We start from the raw sequence: 23290 nt of genomic DNA on the forward strand, positions 1-23290 counted from the left end.
AGAACCAAGATGCTATCCTCCAAAAAAATGAAGCCAATCTGGTGGTATTCTGCCATAAACAAACTCTACAACAGAAGAAAAAAACTGTTGCAAAAAAGAGTAAAATCCCACGATTGGAGGAACTCCCTGGTCAGGCTCAGTAAGAAGCTGAGATCACTCATACAATCCTCCAAAGTTAGTTATGAAAACAAAATTGCCACTGATTCTAAAGACAACCACAAAGCATTCTATAGCTATGTCAAGAATCTCAATGGCAACACTCAGATCTGCTCTGAGTTATAGCACAATGACACTAAATATACAGAACCAACTGATATTGCCAACATCCTGGCACATAGGTTCATTGCTAACATTAGCCCCCTCTCACCCCCTAAAGGGCCCATCTTTATACTGGAAGAATGCAAAGTTCCTTTAATCACGGCTGCACAGGTAAAAACCTCACTCTCCAAAGCCAAGAACACAGCATCCATGGGACCTGACAACATCCCAGGCTGCCTTCTACATGAACTACAGAATGAACTGGCACCCCACCTAAGTACCATGTTCAGTCATAGCCTCACCTCAGGCTTTGTGCCCATTGAATGGTGCACAGTGACGGTTATCCCACTCCACAAAGGGGGGCCACAACAGACCCAAGGAACTACCGCCCCATTAGCCTGACGAGCCTGGTCTGCAAGGCCATGGAATGTATCATTATGGAACTCATAAACAAAGACATTGGAGATTTCCAAACTCCGGACCCAACAGAGTTCGGGTTTGTAAAAGGCAGATCATGTCTCCTAAACTTGATAGACTTCTTTGAAGTAGTCACCAAAGCCATAGATGAGGGTAGGGTGGTTCACACAGCCTATCTAGATCTCGCCAAGGCATTCAACACCATCCTCCACTCTGGAATTATGGATAAACTCACTAAACTAGGTGTAAATCGCTATGTCACAAGATGGATTGCCAACTGGCTGACTGACAGAAACCACACTGTGAAAGTAGCAGACTCCAAATCAGACTTCAGACCAGTGACAAGTGGAGTACCACAGGGTTCAGTCCTGGGTCCTCTCCTGTTTGGTATCTACTTCTCTGAAGTACAGGCTAACACAGAAGGTTTTTGGCTTACTAAATTCGCAGATAACTGCAAACTAGGAGCCATGATCAAAACTCCTAACGATGTGGACATCCTACAAACGGGCCTCACTGAGACAGATGCCTGGTGTCAAAGCCATGGTCTCAAGCTCAATGCCAAAAAGTGCATTGTCATCCCCTTTGGTAAAAACTCTGTACCCATGAACTACCACATAGGCAGTAGTCTACTTAACACCGAAAGTGTGATAAGAGACCTTGGGACACAGGTGGACAGTAGTCTCTCCTTTGATAATCACATCGCCACAGTGGTCACAAAATCCTTCTACGTGGCACACCTCATCACAAAAGGTTTCTCATCCAGGAAAAAAGGAGGTCATTGTTCCCCTCTACTCATCACTCATTAGACCCATTATAGAGTACAACGCCCCTTTGGTATGTACCTCACAAGACATCTAAAACAACTGGAAAGGCCACAAAAATACCTCACAAAGAGGATTACTGGCCTCAATCAGATGCCTTACACAGACCGACTAAAAAAACTCCAGCTTTACTCCGTCACATATCGCCTACTCAGAGACAATCTCTGCCTAACATACAAAGTATGTCAAGCCCAGAGCTGTTGGACATGCTCCACTTAAAGAAATCCCAATCCCTCTGAGCTACACGCTCTAGGGACCGAAACCTTGTCACCACAATAAACAGAATATGCTGGAGGGATAGATTCCTGTCCCAGAGACTTCCCATACTCTGGAACAGACTACCTATCTATGTCAAACAGAGTTCCTCATTAGCACTCTTCAAGAAAAATCTTGATGATGGATGGGTAATAGGAAATTCACCCCGGGGATCACTTCAGAGGTTCTGCTTGACAGGGGCACAGGAAAATAATTTTGTTGGGTGGCAAAAGCCAGGGTACCTTTTTGGCTAGGCTTGTATAGGCCCTAGGGCCAATAGCCTAGTACCTACCTATGAACTTATGCTTATTCTAGTACACATGTCTGTGTCAGGCCAATGCAACAACCAGTAGCTGTAGAAATCTAACTCTGTTGGATGCCCAGAAACTGAGATTACACATGTGTACAACATGTACAGCTTATTTACCTGACATTTTGCATCCCAAGTCTGTTGTTATGAGGCAGCCAGGTACACCTACTCATACATAGATGCTTACAGGGAATACCTGATATACATTTCTGTTCTATGTTAATATGGCACACTGTATTTACACTCTTGCTGCTCAGTCATTCCTGTCAACCTGTTAGAGCATGACACCTGGAGGATGCCACACATGCATGGGAGGTGATGGTGCAAAATTAATGACACTTTCTTATTATTGCTGTAACACACTTAAGTCATTTGATAGCACAGTAGCCTTTGCATTCACAGACATACCCTGGAGGATGTCCGGCACTCATATGGCAGGAAGAGAGGAGAAAGGCTAGGAGTGTGTTAGTGATGGTAGGAACTTTTAATGTTGGCAGTATGACTGGTATGGGGACAGAGCTAGATGATATGATGGACAGAAGGAAGGCTGATATATTGTGTGTGCAAGAGACCAGATGAAAGGGATGTAAGGCTAGGTGTATTGGAATCGGGTCCAAATAATTCTATCATGGTGTGGATGGAAGGAGAAATGGATTAAGGGTTATCCTGAAGAAACAATATGGCAATAGTGTTTTTGGAGGTGAAAAGAGTGTTGGGTAGAGTGATGTTAATGAAGCTGGAAATTGATGGTGTAATGCTGACTGTTGTTAGTGCATATGCTCCGCTAGTTGTGTGTGCAATGGATGAGACAGAAAAATTTTGGAGTGAGTTGAATGAAGTGGTGATGATTGCACCCAAAGGTGAGATAGTGGTGATCGGAGCACATTTCAATGGGCATGTTGGTAAAGGGAACAGAGGGGATGTGGAAATGATGGGTAGGAATGGTGTTAAGCAAAGGAATGCAGAAGGTAAGATGGTGGTGGAGTTTGTAAAAAGGATGGACATGGCTATAGTTAATACATATTTTAACAAGACAGAGGACCATAGGGTACATACAAGAATGGAAGAAGATGCACACAGGTGGATTATCTCCTATGCAGGATGGCCTGTTTGAAGGAGATTGGAGACTGTAAAGTGGTGACAGGGGAAAGTGTAGTTAGGCAGCATGGAATGTTGGTCTGTGGGATGACATTGGTGATCTAGAAGAGGTGGAGGAGTGTGAGGGCAGCACCCAGGATCAAATGGTGGAAACTGAAAAAGGGTGATTGTGAGGTTGGTTTAGGGAAGAGTTAATACAGGCAGTGGGTGGCAGTGAAGAGTTATTGAATATCTGGATAACTACAGTACAGCTAGTAAAGGAGATGACTAGAAATGTGCTTGGTGTGACATCTGGATAGAGCAAGGAGGACAAGGAGACCTGGTAGTGGAATGAGAAAGTACATGGAAGTATACAGAGAAAGTGGTTGGCAAAGATGTGGGATTGTCAGAGAGATGATTAAAGTAGACAGGAGTATAAGGAGATGAGGTGCATGGCAAAGAGAGAGTTGGCAAAGGGTAAGGCTGAGGCATATGATGGGTTGTATGAAAGGGTGGACACTAAGGATGGAAAATAGAACCTGCACAAATTGGCTAGACAGAGGGACTGAGCTAGGAAGGATATGCAGCAGATAAGGGTGATAAAGGATAATGAGGGAAACATACTCACAACTGAGGAGAGTGCATTGAGCGGATGGAAAGAGTACTTTGAGGAGCTGTTGAAAGAAGACAATGAGAGAAAGAGAAGGTCGGATGATGTGGGTATGTTGAACCAGGAAGTGCAAAGGATTAGCAAGGAGGAAGTAAGGCTAGCAATGAAGGGGATTAAGAATGGAAAGGCTGTTGGTCGAGATGACATACCTGTGGAAGCATGGAGGTGTTTATGAGAAATGGTAGTGGTCTTTTTTAAACAAATTGTTTAATGTAATCTTGGAAAATGAGAGGCTGCATGGGGGGAAAAAGTGTTAGGGTACTGATTATATTAATAAGGATGATGTGCAGAGCTGTAGTAAATACAGAAGGATAACATTGATCAGTCACAGCATGAAGTTATGGGAAAGAGTAGTGGAAGCTAGGTTAAGAAGGGAGGTGTGGATTAGTGATCAGCAGTATGGTTTCATGCTGGGAAAGAGCAGTACAGATGCAATATTTGCTCTGAGAGTATTGATGGAGAAGTAAGGAAAAGGCAGAAGGAGTTACATTGTGTCTTTATGGACTTAGAGAAAGCATATGACAGGGTACCTAGAGAGGAGTTGTGGTATGGTATGAGGAAGTCAGGAGTGGCGGAGAAATCTTTAAGAGTGTTACAGAATATGTACAAGGGTATTGTGTTAGTGTTGAGTTCTGTGGTGGGAGTGACATGTGCGTTTATGGTGGAGGTGGGATTACATCAGGGTTCAGCTCTGAGCCCTTTCTTATTTGCAGTGGTGATGGACAGGTTGACAGACAAGATCAGGCAGGTGCCCATTTGACTGTGATGTCTGCAGATGACATTATGATCTTTAATGAGAGTAGGGAACAGGTTGAGGAGACCCTTGAGACCTGGAGATATGCTCTAGAGAGGGGAGGAATGATGGTCAGCAGGACTAAGACAGAATATATGTGTGTGAATGGGAGGGAGGATAGAGGAATGTTGAGGATGTAGAGAGTACAGTTTGCAAAGGTGGGTGAGTTTAAATACTTGGGATCAACACTTCAGATTAATGACAAGTGTGGGGGAGAGGTGAAGAAGAGAGTAAAGGCAGGAGGGGGAGGGTGGAGAAGAGTGTGAGGAGTGATTTGTGACAGACGAGTACCATTAAGAATAAGAGGGAAGGTCTACAAGATGGTAGTGAGACAAGCTATGTTATATGCGTTGGAGACAGTGGCATTGACAAAAAGGCAGGAGTCAGAGCTGGATGTAGCAGAGTTAAATATGTTAAGATTTGTACTGGGTGTGACGAGGGTGGACAGGATTATTGATATGTATGTTAGAGGATCTGCCCAGGTTGGATGGTTTGGAGGCAACGCCATAGAGTAGCGGGATTATGTTGGTTTGGGCATGTGCTGAGGGAGGATGCTGAGTATATTGGGAAAAGGATGGTAAGGATGAAGAAGAAGAAGGTCTAGATAAAAGGTTTATGTATGTGGTGATAGAGGACATGCAGGTGGTTGATGTGACCGAGCAAGATGCAAAGGACAGGAGGAAATGGAGACAGATGATCCACTGTGGTGACCCCTAATGGGAACAGCCAAAAAAAAGAGAAGGAGATGTTGTAATGTCAGTCTTCCTATGTTGCCAATGATTTGCCAAACATAACACAACTCTATGAGTAAATGACTACAGATATGAGGCACACATACGGTCAGTGTGCATAACACTGGATAGTTAAATGGTGTGAGCTCAGTATATCACATGCAGTTCAACACATGCATCTGAAATAATATTTCACTGTGCACATACCCAGTATAGGTCTCTCACATTTCTGAGACAAACATGTATAGCATAGTTGTATTCACAATTAACATATGGATATCTATGATATGCCAGTTGCTGGCCTAGCAGTGTCACATTCAGTATTGTTCAACACACACTCCAGTAGTAGTCATATGTGATCCATCCTTTCCTGGGGTGCCTCAGGGGCCTGAGCTGTGATCTATGTCACTGCAGACAGACCCAGTTGCTATGGCTATAGGCTATGATCAGCAATATATCAGTACAGCAAGTCTTGTTGAGACATATTTGTTGAACTTCCTATTTCCCATTATTACATACCCCTACTGCATTCCATTACATGCTTACTTGTTTGACATACCTTTTTTTCCAAGTATGGTTGGTTTTATTCCAATATGTGTTGCTTGGTTTGGTTGTTTGTCTGTCTGTCTGTCTGTCTCTCTCTCTCTCTGTCTCACCCAGATGTAGGGTATACATCTGTTTTACATAGGAAGCAGCTTGCCTTTTGTAGGTAATGCTCAGGAGTAGCTGATGGTTTGTGCACCAGTTGGTGTCCCCCACTTGCTAATTGCATGCAGAACAGCTGTGGTGTTATTCCTATAGCCAATGGCATGGCAACACACTCCTATAATTGACTTCATGTGGGCATTGCCCCTTTTCCTTGCCTGTGAGGAGAATTTCATGGAGGTGTGTGAACAATAGGATCACAGAGGGTAGTTGGAAATACCTCTTACAACGAAAACTGTGGAGACAGCCCAACAAACTGGGGGAGAATATTCCAGACATAGGGACTGAATGTAAGTATTGGTGTTATACAGTTGAATTAATGCTAGTTTAACAGGGTTTGTGTGGACATGGCTTTTCTGTGTGATTTTAAGTCTGACAGTGTTATGTGGTTGACATAACTCTCAACTGTATGGCTATCCGCAGAATGGTCAGATTTTGGAATTTCATGTTTGGTGTGTCTCTCAGACATTTTTGGTCTTTGTAAAATCAGTAGCATACTGTGGCGATTACAGTCAGTAAATAGTATCATCCGTTTCTGTTTCTGACTTCATATCCCACAGAAAAGATATGTTATAACAAACCCTGTTACACCAGCAACTGTCTCAGTTTATAACAGTAATATTTCAAATATGCCCCTGTTTTTTGGCCTCTGTTGCCCAAGTACTTCAGGCTTTGTCCAGATGTCATGCAGTAAGAGGGGTGTTAGGTAGGGTGTATCATTATTTAGTGCCTTCATTCCTGATACCATCCCAGTAATGTTTCAGAATGCCAGGCATGTTATGCATAAGAGGCCTTATATATGAGGATAAAGCCTGGACATTCTGTGGGACTCTGAACAGTTGAGAGGTCTGTGTATTTATGGTGATTGTTGACAGACTGTTAAGATTGTGTAGCAGTGTAGTGTGTCAATGTTATTTGGCATGTGTAGGGAGGCGGGGGTAGATGTATGTGTTATGGCTCCTTTTCTATCTGCCTGTGCATACTGATCCAGTTTGTGGAGGTCTATCAGCTGTATATTGTAGGGGCAGACTGAGAGATGTCCTAACCCATGGTCAGGTGTCATACTACACTGTGAATATGGCCAGCCCACACAGTCCTTATGCTCTACTGTTCTTTGGCTTACCAGTATGTCATTGTGACTGTGGTGGAATTGGTTGTGGGTATACACTTTCACACTGGTGTCTGTTTTTCAGTGTTGTTACATCCCTGTAGTGCCTGATATATTTGCAAATACATGTGTAATTCCCCATATTGGATTTGGGTTAGTTTTGTGTCAGTCTGACCGTAGTTTGGATGGTGCTTGGTGACATGCTTCGCAGCTGAGTGTAGTTTCCCTAATGTGGTGTTATGTCCAGATATTTGTAGGATGTACTGTTGCCTGACCCCCATAAGTATTTCTGACACATCAGTGGGATGATGTGAGGATTTAAGTCACTATCTAGTGAGAAGTAACTGAGTGTTGGGCTTGTGCTATTTCAGTCAATACATGTTTGGACAGACAGGAGGGTGTTACTGCAGCAACTGTGTCAGTTTATCTACTACAGTATTTTTGATATATCCCTATTTTCATGGCTTTCTCCCTCCACTTTGTCAGGCTCGGTCAAGATTCATTGCACTAAGGGGTTCTGAGCCCACCTCTTGACTGGCCAGATTGTTTCACAATGTCCAGCTTTATTGCTCATATTTCTGGTCTGTTCCACAGATTCATTACTTTTATTTCCTTGATAAATCACTGTGATGATCTGAGGATTTCTGACAGTAAATGATGACATACATTTCAGTTTCAAAACTCACATCCTTCAGAATATGTATGTTGAAACAAACCCTGTCACTCTGGCAACATTCTATATTTATAAGAGCAATATTTAAAATACGTCCCTAGTTTTGGCTCATTGTCCCCCATTTGGACAGCCTTTGGCCAGATTTGGCAAGAGGTTGAGAGGTATGGTTTTGAAATATGATACCACTACATGTTATGAATATATATATATATATATATATATATATATATATATATATATATATATATATATACATACATATATATATATATATATATATATATATATATAAATATATATATATATATATATATATATATATATAGATATGATTCCCCTTCAGTAGATCGAACATATAACAAGTTTGAACCTCATATGGCCGGGACCATATGTTCGAACTTGTAAATGTTCAATCAGACTGAATGAAGATCTCCGTACAGTGCAAAATGTGAGGATTTTCCTTTTCCGCAATGTAGTGAGATCTCGGTGTTGGTATATTTAAGTAATGGTGGTGTGGGGGGTGCAGGGCGGCATATTCCCCCTGTTACAGACATTTCATTTTGTTTTTTGTTGGGTTTTTTTTCTTTTTTTACTTCAGTGTTCGAACTATTACAAATTCAAACATATAGTCTCGGCCATATGTTGATTGGACTTGTAATATTTTCGATCTACTGAAGTAGAGCCATATATTTCTTTATATATATATATATATATATATATATATATATATATATATATATATATATATATATATATATATATATATGTGTGTGTGTGTGTGTGTGTGTGTGTGTGTGTGTGTATGTATATATTTTATATGTATATCTCTATTTATATTATGTCTATTCTATATTTTTCCATATATATGCATCTCCATACATGTATATATATATATATATATATATATATATATATATGTGTGTGTGTGTGTGTGTGTGTGTGTGTGTGTGTGTGTATGTATATATACAAAACCAGACTGATTCTACAGTCTTTTCCCTACTGGTGAATGACTCTACTGCATGATGTGTTTGAAAAAGCATCCGCAAGCTTCGCAACTCAAATGGCATAGTAGTACATTTCTCTGACTGTGCTATGCAGGGCCCTGGATTTGAGACTTGGCAGTGCTACTTCTTTTCTTGCTAGGCACAACAGTGGCTGATGGAAACAAAGTGATTAAAGCAGTTTTAAGCAGTTCTAAGCAGGTTTATGTGGGCTTGCATGATGTTAAGCGATGCCAACACATGGTTAAATGTACAGATAATCTGTGTCAGCTTCACTTAACATCACGAAAACTCATTTACTCCCACTTACTCACGCTTACACCTGCGCTAATTTCTTTAAAAGAAAAGAAAAGAAAATGTGGTTATAGGAAAGTGGTGAAAAAGGGGCACAGAAGGAAAAACAATATAAAAGATAGCTAGGGATGTGAAGGATTGGTGTAGGGAAGGTCTATAGCTGTCCATTTTGCATACAGCAACAACTGTGCATTTGTACAGAATTTGGAGATAAAATTGGACACTCCAACCCCAGAGAGAGGGGTGAGGACAACAGAAATGTGTTGTCAAGCCAATTGGATCAGATTACATGTATCCAGTGAACATGTGTGCAAAATGGAGTGCTATGTATGGGGCAATATTTTTTTTTTTTTAGGAAAGATGCCCTTTTCTTTATTTTTTAAGGTGAGAGTGGGATGTTGGGGTAGGATTGTAGATATGTCTGGGGAGGTAGGTTTGATAGGGAGACAGACAAGATAGACAAGACAGCAGACAGGGGTGGTATATGACACATGAGGGGGAGTAAACATATTTGACGGGGAAGGTGGTTGGGAATCAGAAGCCCATAGGCCCCCATATGGTTACAGTGAGACTGAGATCCCCAACCATGGGCAGTCACCACTGCACCTTCACTGCACAAAGGTTGCTGTGCTGGGTGCTGGACAGGAGGGGTGGCCTGCCCCTTGAGGTGCACCAGGTATCCATCAATCTGGTGCAGCTGCTCTCCAAACTCAGAAAGAAGGGTGCTGCACACCAACCCCAAACCTGACTGTGGGTGATGGCCTGTCCATGCCCACTCCTGGGGGGCACAGGCCCTGTCCCCTGTGGCGGTTCTACCCAAAGGTGGTGCAGGACCAGCAGACAAGGGAGATCTGGGTTGCATCCCAGACATGCTGGGGCTCAGTGTCATGGTCAAATGAGGTGTTACAAGTGGATCCACTGGGATCTGCCTTCCCAAATGTGCTATGGTGTTGAGGTTTTACAAAATATGTTGGTTAATTATGAACAACACATTTCAAGATTAGTTAGAACACCATGCATGAGTGTTCCAATTAACCACATAAAACAGATGTGAAGCAGCTGCATAGCAGACAGAACACATGCATACATGGAACAACAGTATGCATCATAACAGCATGCCAGTAAGATTGATGGGCAACAGGCCACCAAAATTGGTATTTGAACAAGATATGCTAACATGCAAACAATCAAACATATTAACAATAGTATAACACAAGCCCTAGCACTGGGTTGGAGCACAACATGCCTGTAGTATATGAGTAATAATTATTAATGCAGATGGGGGGGCAGAAAATCCATTAAAAACTGTTTATGCTTCTATTTTCCACAACAGTACTGCTCAATACTCTATGGATCTGCCCTCACTTTACATCTACCTATGGCCATAGCTTCTGTAGTACAAACATACCTATTAAACTGTTAGCCTGGAATGGTATGAAGCAAACTGTGACAACTCTGGGTACATGACTAGAGGAGACTCGTACATGTCAGGGTTACATATCTGGCACAGGAGTGGTACACTCAACTGCTGTTATGTGAGTGTGCTATAGACATACATCAGCTGGTTTCCTATCTGTGTCCAGGATTATTTGCAGTAGTGACCACAAGCCATGACAGCATGATACTTGAGAGACCTGTATCGGAAACATATCTCTCAATCTCTTAGAGCATGAGATCTGGATAAAGCCATACACACCAGTGGGACAAAGGCCATAAATATGGACAATTTTTAGATATTGCTCTTACAAACTTAGAAAGGTAATAAAATTACAGGTATTGCATTTGCATGGCTTTTCTGATGGATATGACATCTGACACTTGTATGTCTATCATTATTTTCTAACTTCAGTCTATAATGGTTTGCCACTGATTTGCCATGCCACCACTACTTTTTGTAAAATGGACCACAAATCTCAGACAAATATCTGGACATTCAGTGAATATCTGTACAGCTGAGAGATATGATTTTGGAAGAGTGCATATTGTATGTACCTACTCTGCTGTCATTTACAGGCATGTGGTGGGACAATTGAACAGTTGTACACAGTTTATTAGTATGCCCTTATACGGCTATTGGCAACATTTACTTACCTGGAAAATATCTGTTAACACTGACTGTTTTTACATTTATTCCTGATTCCTTGCGTGAAGATATGCACACATCTTAGTACCACTCCCTGGATTCGAACCGTGTCTGGGTGTGCAAAAGTATCACCTAAGCTATTTCTCATCACACTGGGTTACTGGTGAACTGCTGTTTTTTGCTTCAGTGGTTTCTAAAAGTCTTTTGGTTAGACAGTCTAAACTTGTAATTCTGTGATGCATGCATGACAGATGGTTATTGTAATGTGCATTACTCATTTGGATTACTACAACCTGGAAAGCAAAGGTTAACAGAACACAGAGTGGTCCTAGCAGCAGGGAACTCAGAAAAGCGACTACCTTCTGGATTTAAGTATCTTTGCTTTTTTTTCACTTGGAATAGCTTCTGTAGCTTACCTTGAACTAGCCTGAACTGTTTTTTAACTGATTGCTGCATTATTTTAAAATCTGCACTTAAAGTTACATTTTAGTCGAATTTGATCGAAAGTTTGCTTGTTTGTTTGTTTAATTTAACTGTGGAGGCTGCCCACTAAAGTGTGCTAGCCTGTGTAACTAATTTATCACTGTTTCTGCATTTTCTGTGTGTTTCTACCAAAAAAACAACAAAAAAAAATCCTTGTTTTCCCGCCTTCCTCGACTAGTTTAGACCAGTTTACAGGCATTGCTGTATTCTGGGCTGTGGTATAGTTCCTGTGTTGTCCATTACCTTACTTGGATAGAAGGAAGTTTCTTTGCTCACCAGTGGGAGTGGGGAGCCTTGAGCAGCCTACCTGTCCTTGGGGGAAGTGACCTCAGCACAAGAAGCTGTAGTAATTGGTTGTTTTGGACCATTTCTAGCTCTTTTGTAGTTCACTATTTAAAATCCGCGTTTGCACGGCTTTGCGCGGTCGTGCGCATAGAGTAGCACCGGTTAAACAAGGTTAAACTTTTTCTGGCTCCGCCAAGTCTGCTCTTCAAATTTTCCCTTAGGGAAGCTCTGCTCTTAGTATAACCAGACTACTCACTGTATTATAAGCCTAGCACTTGTTCTCAATACTTCTCTACTAAGTAAGCACTCTCGTACTAAGTAAAGCACTTCATCTACTTACCACCTCTGTGAATATCCACTTCCCTTAAAGGTATACCACTCCCTTATACTGTTCTAGCATGTTGAGTGGAAGATTACTGGCGTCGTCTCCAGTTCAGCTGGTCAATCTGGGTATCTTGAGACAATGCTACAATTGTCTCATGTACACAGACAACCCTCTCCTCCTCCCAACAAACACAAATACATGTGAGAGATGCAACTATATAGCCAAACTGGAGGCTGAACTCTCTCAACTCAGGGCTGGCATGACCAGACAGGAGGAGATGGCAACCACACACACAACAATCCCAGTCCCACATAGACCTACCACAACTGCAAACCAAACACATAAAAACACAAAGACATACTCGGAGGCTCTAATAAAAAACTTACCAAAACAACAGAGGCTCCCAAAGCAGACATCCAAAAATCCACCACCTCAAAACAAAACACATGCAACACATACTTCAATAAATCAGTGTGTCGACCAATCGCAGCCCTTAAGGCCAAACACCTTGCTTGATACACTAGTAATAGGTGACGCCATAGTCAGACACACTGATGTCCCACTGACCAGGCTGAACAAGGAGAAGGTGACTGTGAGCTGTCTATCGGGAGCTAGGATCCGCCACATAACACACACACTCAGGTCACTCCAAAACAAGTACAAATATGACTCCGTCATTGTCCATGCTGGTGTGAATGACCTGAGACATACCTCCCTGGACTACATGAAAAGAGACATAGAGAAGCTCTCCGATTATGTAGCCCAGGCTGGTATGACCCTGACCCTGAGCAGCATCTTGCCCTCACCAAGAATGATACCACAATACAAAGACAAGATGATCAGCTTTAACAACTGGTTCAAGTACTGGTGTCATTCTAAGGGGATCCAATGTCTGTCTGCCTGGGATGATATGTTGGACAAGCCACGCTGCTTCGCAAGGGATGGCTTACACCTGTCACCACTGGGCTTCCGGATATTGGCTAAGGCTCTTGCCACCCCCATAGTGCCTTTTTTAGGCAAGGCTCAAAAGACAAACCCACCTCCTTAGAAAACAAAAATGGAAAAAAACTAAGGGTAATGCTGCTCAACGCCAGAAGTCTAAATCTCAAGATGCAGGCACTTGATGCACTCCTCAGCATGGAGAACATCGACGTCTGTGCAGTAACTGAAACCTGGTTCAAGGCTCCTGAGAGCACCCCAGTGCTACCAGGCTATACCTCATATCATGCTTTTTGGCCCCAAAACCAGGGCCGAACCACAAAGAGAGGGGGAGTGTCCATATTCATAAAGGACACCCACACCTCCAGGTTAGTAGCAACACATGAAGCATCAGAGACCATACAGGTGTAACTAACCATAGGCAAAACTGCTATACAACTGGTAGCATGTTACAGACCACCCTCTCAATCTCAAGAACCCCACTCAGCCTTCCTGAAGACATTGGAGAATATGAATGTATCACAAAATACCATCATACTGGGAGACTTCAACTACCCAAACATAGATTGGGTACATTATTCTAGCCCTAATACCCTAGCCCAAAGGTTCCTTGAATTTATAAATTCAAATGCACTGGAACAACTAGTCACCTCTCCCACTAGGGGAGATAATATACTAGACCTGATCATCACAAATATGGGAACAAAATGCTCCACACCAGAAGTATACCCCTCACTAGTGAGATCTGACCACCAACTAATCACCCTGGATATACATATCCCACCTCCACCCCCAGCACAAAAGACCACAGTGAAAAACTTCTCAAAAGCAGACTTCACTCTTCTTAAGACTGAGATGGTATCCTTTAAGCCCACTGTGCCAGTGGATACCACATCCCACAATGCCGAATCCTTCACAAATGCTTTCTATGGACATCTCCAAGAATGCATGGATCATGCAATCCCAAACAAATCCAAGTCCCTCTCCACCAAATGTAAGCATCCTGTCTGGTGGACCTCAGCCATAAACAAATTGTATAGCAACAGAAGGAAGCTACTGCATGTCAGAGCAAAATCCCATGAAGGGAAGACATCTCTGATCAACATTAGCAGAAAACTACGTTCTCTCATAAAAACATCCAAGGCAAACTTTGAGAGAAAAATCGCTAAGGACACTAAAGATAACCACAAAGCCTTCTTCAGCTATGTTAGAAACCTGGGCAGAAACCCTCAGATATGCTCAGAGTTGGTTCACAACAACAAAAAATACACTGAACCCACAGATATTGCTAACATTCTGGCTGACAGGTTCAGTGCAAATTTCTCCCCTCCTTCACCCCCAAAAGAAGAAATACATATCCCAGTTGAATGTAATCTCCCTGTCATCTCAGATGTCCAAGTGAGAACCACCCTAAAGAAAGCAAAAAACACAGCATCAATGGGACCTGACGGTATCCCGGGGTGCGTGTTACGTGAACTCCAAGAGGAGCTAAACCCACACATAAAAATGCTATTTAACCTTAGCCTTACTTCGGGATATGTACCTGAACACTGGCGTACAGCAACAGTGGTCCCACTCCACAAGGGGTGCCTCTACAGTCCCTGTCAACTACCGCCCCATAAACTTAACTAGCCTGGTCTGCAAAGCTATGGAAAGAATCATTGTGGAACTCATAAACAGAGACATAGGGGGCATACAGACACTTGACCCCACCCAGTTCGGCTTTGTAAAGGGCAGATCCTGCCTTTTAAACCTGGTTGACTTTTTTGAAACAGTCACTAGAGCCATTGATGAGGGCAAAGCAGTCCATACAGCATACCTGGACTTGGCTAAGGCCTTCGACACAATACCCCACTCAGGCATCATAGATAAGCTAAACAGCTTAAAAGTAAACCCTTATATCACTAGATGGGTTGCAAACTGGCTAAAGGACAGAACCCATAAAGTTAAAATCGCTGGAGCAATGTCAGACTCAAAGCCAGTCACAAGTGGTGTCCCACAGGCATCTGTCCTGGGACCCCTCTTGTTCGGCATTTATTTCTCAGACGTTAAAGCAAACATGGGAGGACTGTGGCTGACAAAGTTTGCAGATGACGGCAAACTAGGCGCCATAGTCGATACACCAGCAGACACACACATCCTACAAAAAGGCCTCACTGAAAAGGACAACTGGTGCCGTAGTCACGGCCTTAAACTAAATGCCAAAAAATGTATAGTCATCCCTTTTGGAAAAAACAAAGTACCCACAAATTATCACATAGACAGCAACCCACTGAGTACGGAAAAAGTAATCAGAGACCTAGGGACCCAAGTAGACAGCGACCTCTCATTTGACACCCACGTTGCCAAAGTGGTTAGAAAAACATTCTACCTTGCACACCTCATCATGAAGGGATTCACATCCAGATCCAAGGATGTCATTGTACCCCTATATTCCTCCCTCATCAGACCCATGATTGAGTACAATGCCCCATTTGGTATGTACCTCACCCGGCATTTGCAACAGCTGGAGAGACCACAAAAGTACCTCACCAAAAGGATCAAGGGTCTCCAACATATGTCTTATTCTGCCAGACTAAAGAAACTTCAGCTCTATTCAGTAGCATACTGCCTGCTCAGAAGGTGATCTCTGCCTGACGTACAAGGCCATGTCCAATCAGGATCTGATGGACATGCTCCACCTCAAAAAATCCAAATCCATCAGGACCACGAGAGCTAAAGACTTAAACCTCGGCACAAGTATGAATAGGACATGTTGGAGGGATAGATTCATAACCCAGAGGCTTCCCATGCTTTGGAACAGGATCCCAGTTCGTATTAGGCAGAGCCCCTCACTGACTCTCTTCAAGAGAAATCTTGATGAGTGGATGGGAGATCGTAAGTTTACCCCAGGGGTCACATCTGTGTCACTGCTAGACAGGGGCACAGTAAACTAATTCTATTATATAAGGGGACCTTCATTGTGTCACTACTAGACAGAGGCACAGTATTCTAGATTTATTCTGTACATTTTTGTACCATTTCATGGGGTGGCAAAAGCCACATCACTATGGCTAGGCTTACAAATGCCCCAGGGCAGATAGCCTAGTACTATACTATGAAACTATGAATCTATGAAACAATGCTGAATGGCACACACTTTGAAACTTGACATATTACTATTCAGGGTTCAGAGCTTAGTGCAGTATATATTTCATATTTCATTTATATCTCATTTTACAACTACACCATCTATGGTTTCACCTAACAGCTTCTTCACAAATGCACCTCAGTTAATGTATGCTGTCACAGCCATATTTGCTTTGAAGAACCTGTATACATTCTATATATATCTACAACAACACACAAGAATAAACACAACAGTTTTTTAAAGGTCTTTATTGGACTTCAATATACATCAGTCATACTTTTTTATTTATTCAGTTCACACAGTAACAGTATACCTACTAGCAGTAAGCAATGTACTCCTTCTTAGCTATTTTAACAAAATACTGCAAAATAGATTTGTACTCACCAGCCTGTCGGTGCAGCCTCAGCAGTCTGTCACAGTGGGCTTCAATGTTCACAGCCCTCTCTGCTGCAGCTGTACAGGAGAAAAACACACATTATGCATATCTGTCTATCACATTCTCAGACTAGTATTTGCTACAAACTACTTGATAATGATGCCTACACACTACTGGAGCATGCTGGGCCTGTTCATCTTGGATCCTGTGGTCCAAGAGCACTCCCTTCCTATGATTTAGGTCTACATAGTGGTGCCATACCTGCTCCCCAGTCCAGGGGATGTCAGTAGTACTGGTGATTCACATGCGAGATGGCCCCAGGCCTACACTTTGTATTGAGAGCCCTGTTACCGGCCCTGCAGCAGTCTTTCCTCATGGTTTTTAACTAGGAGTCCAGCCATGGCCCTGGACTCCCGAATGGTCCAGTGTTGCGCCCAAATGCACATTCCCTCTCCTATGTTAGCCATTGTATCTGCACAGATGGAATATAACAGGTTATGGCTGTATTCCCACCTGTGCTGTTTAAATAGTGCAATATTACCACCCTTTACTGTCATTGGACCATTTTGAAAAGGTTAAGCTCCTCTAAGCAGTGCGTAAATCTGCTGAGCTGGTTTTAACACTGCTTAAAAGGGAAGTTGTTGAGCACTGTTTAACAGTGCGCAAATCCACTTAGCTGAGCTATCTGCTGCTTAGCATTCATGTCTTAGCAATGGTTATACTTTCTAAGCTTAGCTGAGCATTTCCAACCATTGCTCACTTTTAATTTTTTAAATATATCAGAGGAATGATTTCATTTATTAAGTGTATATGATGTACTTTGCATGACATCCCTCTATGTGCTTTCCTTACATTGGCATGGGGTGTTACTATACTTGTATGGGGCACTTGTGTGTACATGGGTGGTTTCACATGTTATATACACTCACACTTACATTTTACACCAGCTACACTACCCTGGTTGACAAAAAAACAATTGCTACATAATTTAAAGTTTACAAAAATAATTTTAACACTACTTTTCCATATAAAAATAAATTGCCTGTCTTGGATCTCGAACTGTGAACACTTGTATGTAAAGCCAAGACTCGAACCACTACACTACTTCAGTTTGGAAGCTTCATTGGTATATTTGTATTTATCTCCTATGGGATGTTTAAGCTATGGTAAGCGGAGGGCCATAATGCGCACACCCGCTTAGCTACCCTCAAACATTCCTTAGCCTAGAAAAAAAAATTATAATATTATTATTATATTATTATGCTATTTAAGTGAGTATTGTAGTGTTCTGACAAGTCATTGAGGACTGCAATCAGGACATAATGGCATACATTTGGTTTTCAGGTTCTATCCTTCAGAGATTCCTGCTAATACATATCCTGTCTTCTATCAACTTTCTACGTGTATGAGGGCAATCTTTCAGCGGTGTCCCTATTTTATTGCTTTTCCCCCCATTATTTGTGCCTTTGTCCACATGGACTGCTGTCAGGGAATATTGGCATACATTTGCTTTCAGGCCTCTATCCTTTGGTAATTCATGCTAATGCATGACCTGTTTTCTTTCAACTTTCTAAGTTTGTGAGGGAAATAATTTTGATGTGTCCCTTTTGAGGGATTTATCCCACATTATTTGTGCATTTGGACACATTTCCTGCTTTATCAGATTGTGAAGGTGTTGTATAGCACTTTTACAATGCAGGGGGTGTGTCACAGAACCTGTCATACACCCCCTGCATTGCTTTCCTGATGCTGTGTGTATTTCAGTGTCCATGGACACTGAAATAATCATTTATTTTATTTCAGTGACCATGGACACTAAAATACTGGCATAATATTGGAGTAATTCTCTAATATTAATCCAGAGCCTATTAGAAAGTGCTGTACGACACTTTCTGAGTGCAGGGGGTGTGTTCAATGTCTGTACCCTACTTGAACATGCCCCCTGCACTTGTTCACCGTTCGTGTCCGTGTAGGTTAAACAGCAGTGTGCCTTCATGAATATGCAAGGCACACTGCTTTGCTATATAGACATGGACCACTCCGTGCAGGAATAGTGCTATTCTTGCACAGAGTTTATTGAATCCCAGGGAATGTTACTTTAATGTTCTTCTCCAAAATTCTTGGTCACCTCAAATAACCTAGACACTGCAGTTCAATGGCTTTTTCTGTCAACACATATCTCCCTGGAGATTGAATGTCTGCCATTCAGACACCCCAGTTTCAGCATTAAGGATGCAGCTTTCCTTTCCTAATCATGGGAAAATATTGCTAAATCATCCTGCTAGCTACAGACTATCACATTCCATGGGAAAGCTTTCTGGCACAGTTTGTTTAACTGATTGTTGTCTAGGAAGATATTCTTATAGGTACAGTACAGTTATTAACTATGCAGTATTTGGCTATGCACATTTTTGCTACCTTAAATGCAGAGAAAGGCATACTCATGTTAATACACCTATAAATATCCCCCATTGTGGTGACTTAGCCTAATACTATCTTAAACCATTAACATAGCTTTCTGCTAGCCAACATACCATCTAATTCCAGTCACCATCTATACCTAATCATAGTACATTCCCAGCACCTTTCACCTTAGCTGTATGGACCCTAACTGACCACATCTTCTGCAGCACAGATAAGAGTCACCTACCAGGTGCAGTCATCACTGTTAGTTTTTCCCACTATTCCATGCTGGTTGTATATACACTATAGGAAAGCATTGCTAAATCTATCTGAGTTGCAGTCGACCAAAATGCTATCAATTGCGATGAGCTTTGCTATTTCTAGGTCTAAGTTGCTTGTCTTGGCTGGGACAAAACTGCTTGCACCCAGCAGTGCTTGCCATCAAGAAGGCAAAAATATATGCAAATGATTACTCATTATAACTTTGTAATCTGGAAATCCTTGATTAGTTCTGAGTGGACAGGTACATTATAAGGGTCTTATTGGGCATGTTTGACCCCCATAGGGGCACTGGAGGAATGCATGGGCTTCCTATTCCTGTGGACACCAAAGTATGCATAGCCCTCACTATACTTGCTATGAGGACCTTCCAGACTGGGAACATGTTGGGGATCTCACTGGCTTTTGCCTTGAGGACCCTGCAGCAGTTCCTGGATGTAGTCTTAGCACTCATGGATCAATGCATCTATTTCCTAGTGTCACCTCAGAACCCAGCCAGGACTATGCATGCCTTTTATGAGCTGGCATATTTCCCTGAGCTACTCAGTACAATAGATTTCTCCCTTGTAGAAATTAGGGCAACTCCTGGTCCGGGAGGGGCAGTACCACAAAAAGAAGGGCTACCATTCCATCAAATGGCAGGTAGTATGTGAAGCATGGGAGTACATCACCAAAGTGTCAGCCCAACATCCTGGCAGTGTCCATGATTCCCATATCTGGCACACTAGCTCACTCTACCACCTCTTCCTGCATGGCAAGATGCCTAGCAGTCATCTCGTTGGTAAGGGGAAAAATTATATTTATATGGTATTTATGTAGTTATTCATGTTAAACTATATTGGCTACGTTTGTTTTCCTGTTTTACACTTGCTAAGCAGTGCTTCTGCTGTTTAGTAAATGAAAAAAAAGGTGTGTGTGTGTGTGTGTGTGTGTGTGTGTGTGTGTGTGTGTGTGTGTGTGTGTGTAATAGAGTGAGTGACGTGTGAAAGTGGACCAATGATCCCCTGGTAGGCTGGTAGCATGTGTGAGAGAGAGTGAAAGAGAATGATCTCTGCCAGCCCTTAGAGAATGGGCTCTGTAAAATTGTTGTGTTTTACGTACTTATATATTTTTTTTAAGTACTGTTTTATTTTTTAATATATTTTGGATGTAAAATGCTTTCTCCAACACCATTAACATATACTACAGCAAGTATGAAACATTAGATGGTGGAACTATTTTACATCAAAAATATATTAAAAAAGTAAAATAGAACTTAAAAAAAATACATAAGTAAAACACAACAATTTACAGAGAGCTCATTTTCTAAGTGCAATAATGCCCACCAGGGTGTGTGTTAATGTGTAATTAATGCCCCTTCAGGGGTGTAGAGGCCCTCCACCTGAGGCTTTGGGCCTCACAACACCCCTAGGCAGGCATTAATTACACATTAGCACACATCTTGTCTAGCATTATTGCTTATATATATATATATATATATATATATATATATATATATATATATATATATTTTTTTTTTTTTTTTTTTTTTGAGTGGTGTGTGATATGCTTTTCCTCCACATTGGGGGATGAGTCACCCTGCAAAAAAAAAGATTTTTTTCTTGTTTTATGTCTTTCAGCTCATTGGTTTTGAAAATAAAGTTTCAGTAAACACAGACGTGAAAAAAACGATTGTTGATGTCTCATTGTCTTATTGGTAAACAGTTCCTTAACTTGCTGTGCTGATATCAATTTACTGAACTTCTTAAATCATTACTTACAAAAAAGTGCTTACATTTACTATGGTACTTGTTATGGTGATGTCATCTTTAGTAGTACTCTTTGCTATGTTATCATTAATACATCTGTAAGCTATGCCACTTTAAAAAAGGAATGTGATGGCAAGAGTAACCAAACATCTCTCCCAGACATGCATTAAAACAGCTTCCACCATTTATTTTAGTTATTTATTTATTTATTTATTTATTTATTTATTTATATTTGTTGACCGGGAGTGTCCGACTGGACGTAGGTCCATTTTCAGCGGAGACCCGGGGAGAAAAGCTCCACAGTTAAAATAAACAGACAGTAGTTACATTGGATTACATAGCAATTAACAATTTACATAGCAATTTACAACATATTTACAGATGAAGAGCATAGTACATCAGTAGACAACTAGAATCTTTATCTGTGAAGTACATAACAGACATTAACAAATGTTAAAATAAGAAGTTCCTGCTGTATAAGTACTAGGCTTATGAGCATCTGAGCTTGCTATAATCATGGTAGTGGAGTGGAAAGAAAGGTAGTGGTTGGATGGGGTGGGTGATATTAGAGTGGGAGTTGCAAGGGCATAGCCAGCATGTTTTTAGGTGCACTTTTAGTAAAGTTTTGAAGTGGGTGCATGATGGTACGGAGGTAATTGTGGGTGGGAGGGAGTTCCATAATTTGGCTATGGTGCAAGAGAATAGTGCTTCACCAGCAGAGTTATTGGCTTTAGTGATCTGCAAGTGATTTTTGTTGCTGGATCTTAGTGGTCTGGTGATGCGATAGGGTTGGAGTAGATTCTGGAGGGATGGGACATTTAGTGGATGGTTTACTAGTTTGTGGGCGAGTGAGAGTTGATACCATTGAAGGAGGTGAGGGAGTTCAAGCCAGCCCAGTTCAGCAAGTGAGAGACAGTGGTGACTATGGTAGGATGCCCCTGTGGCGAATTTGGCAATTTTGTTATAGCAGGTCTCTAGCTTGTTTAGATCGCATTGCCTTAGGTTGGTATATATTGGAAAGGCATAAAGTAGGGTGGAGATAAGGTGGGAATTTGCTACTGAAATCTTTGCTGCTTTGGTGAGAAGATGCTTATTTCTGTATAACGCTCCTAGTTTTTTGTGGACTTTTTTTATGGTCATGGATATGTGAATGTCAAATTTTAGTTTATTGTCTATTTCCACTCCTAGCAATTTAGTGTGTTCAGTTGGGTATATAGTGGTGTTGTCTTTTGCTGTGATGTTAAAGTGAGAGTTGTTTTGAGTATGTTTGGTGGGTTGGAAGATGAGTAGTTTAGTTTTGTTTGGGTTGAGTATTAATTGGGCATCGGATAACCAAGTTTCAACAGAGGAAAAAGCTTCCTGTGTGACTTTTTGCAGTTTGGGTAGGGACTGGGCTGAGCAGATGATGGTCGAGTCATCTGCGTATTGTATGAGCGTGCCATGTGTGGTGGCAGAAGCTAGATTATTTGTGAAAACAGAGAAGAGTAGTGGTCCAAAGATAGATCCTTGGGGAACCCCTATGGAGACAGGTAGTTGGGGAGATATGTCATTCTGCCATACAATGGATTGTTGGCGGTCAGACAGGTAACTCTGAAACCAGTTGGTGACTGATTGTGAGAAGGATAGGTTATTGAGGACAGAGATAAGTTATTTGTGTGGGACCATGTCAAATGCTTTAGATTGGTCTAGGAAAATAGCAGAGGAGAGATAGCCATTGTTTTTATGCTGAAGGATAGTGTTAGTAAAGGAGAGTAAGGCAGTGGTGGTGTTATGGTTTGGTCGGAAACCATGCTGAGTATTGGAAAGGAGGTTGTTAGTAAGGAGGTAGTCTGAGACCTGAGAGTGTATACATCTCTCTAGTATTTTGGAGAGTGGAGAGAGAATAGCTATGGGGCGGTAACTGGTTAGTTCTGTGGAGGGTCCGACTTTGTGGAGAGGAATTATATGTGATAATTTCCACAGTGTGGGAACATAACTTTCTGACAAAGATCGGTTAATCAAGATGGATATTGGGTAGGCCAGAGCATCAGCTGCAATTTGTAGGTATTCACTTGGGAGGTTGTCTGCTGCTAATTTGGTGGGTTTAAGTTTAGTTAAGAGTTTTTTTATGTTGGAAGTAAGTACAG

Source organism: Protopterus annectens, chromosome 1.part0, assembly GCF_019279795.1.
Source record: "Protopterus annectens isolate FY-2018-M chromosome 1.part0, PAN1.0, whole genome shotgun sequence".
NCBI lineage: Eukaryota > Metazoa > Chordata > Ceratodontiformes > Protopteridae > Protopterus > Protopterus annectens.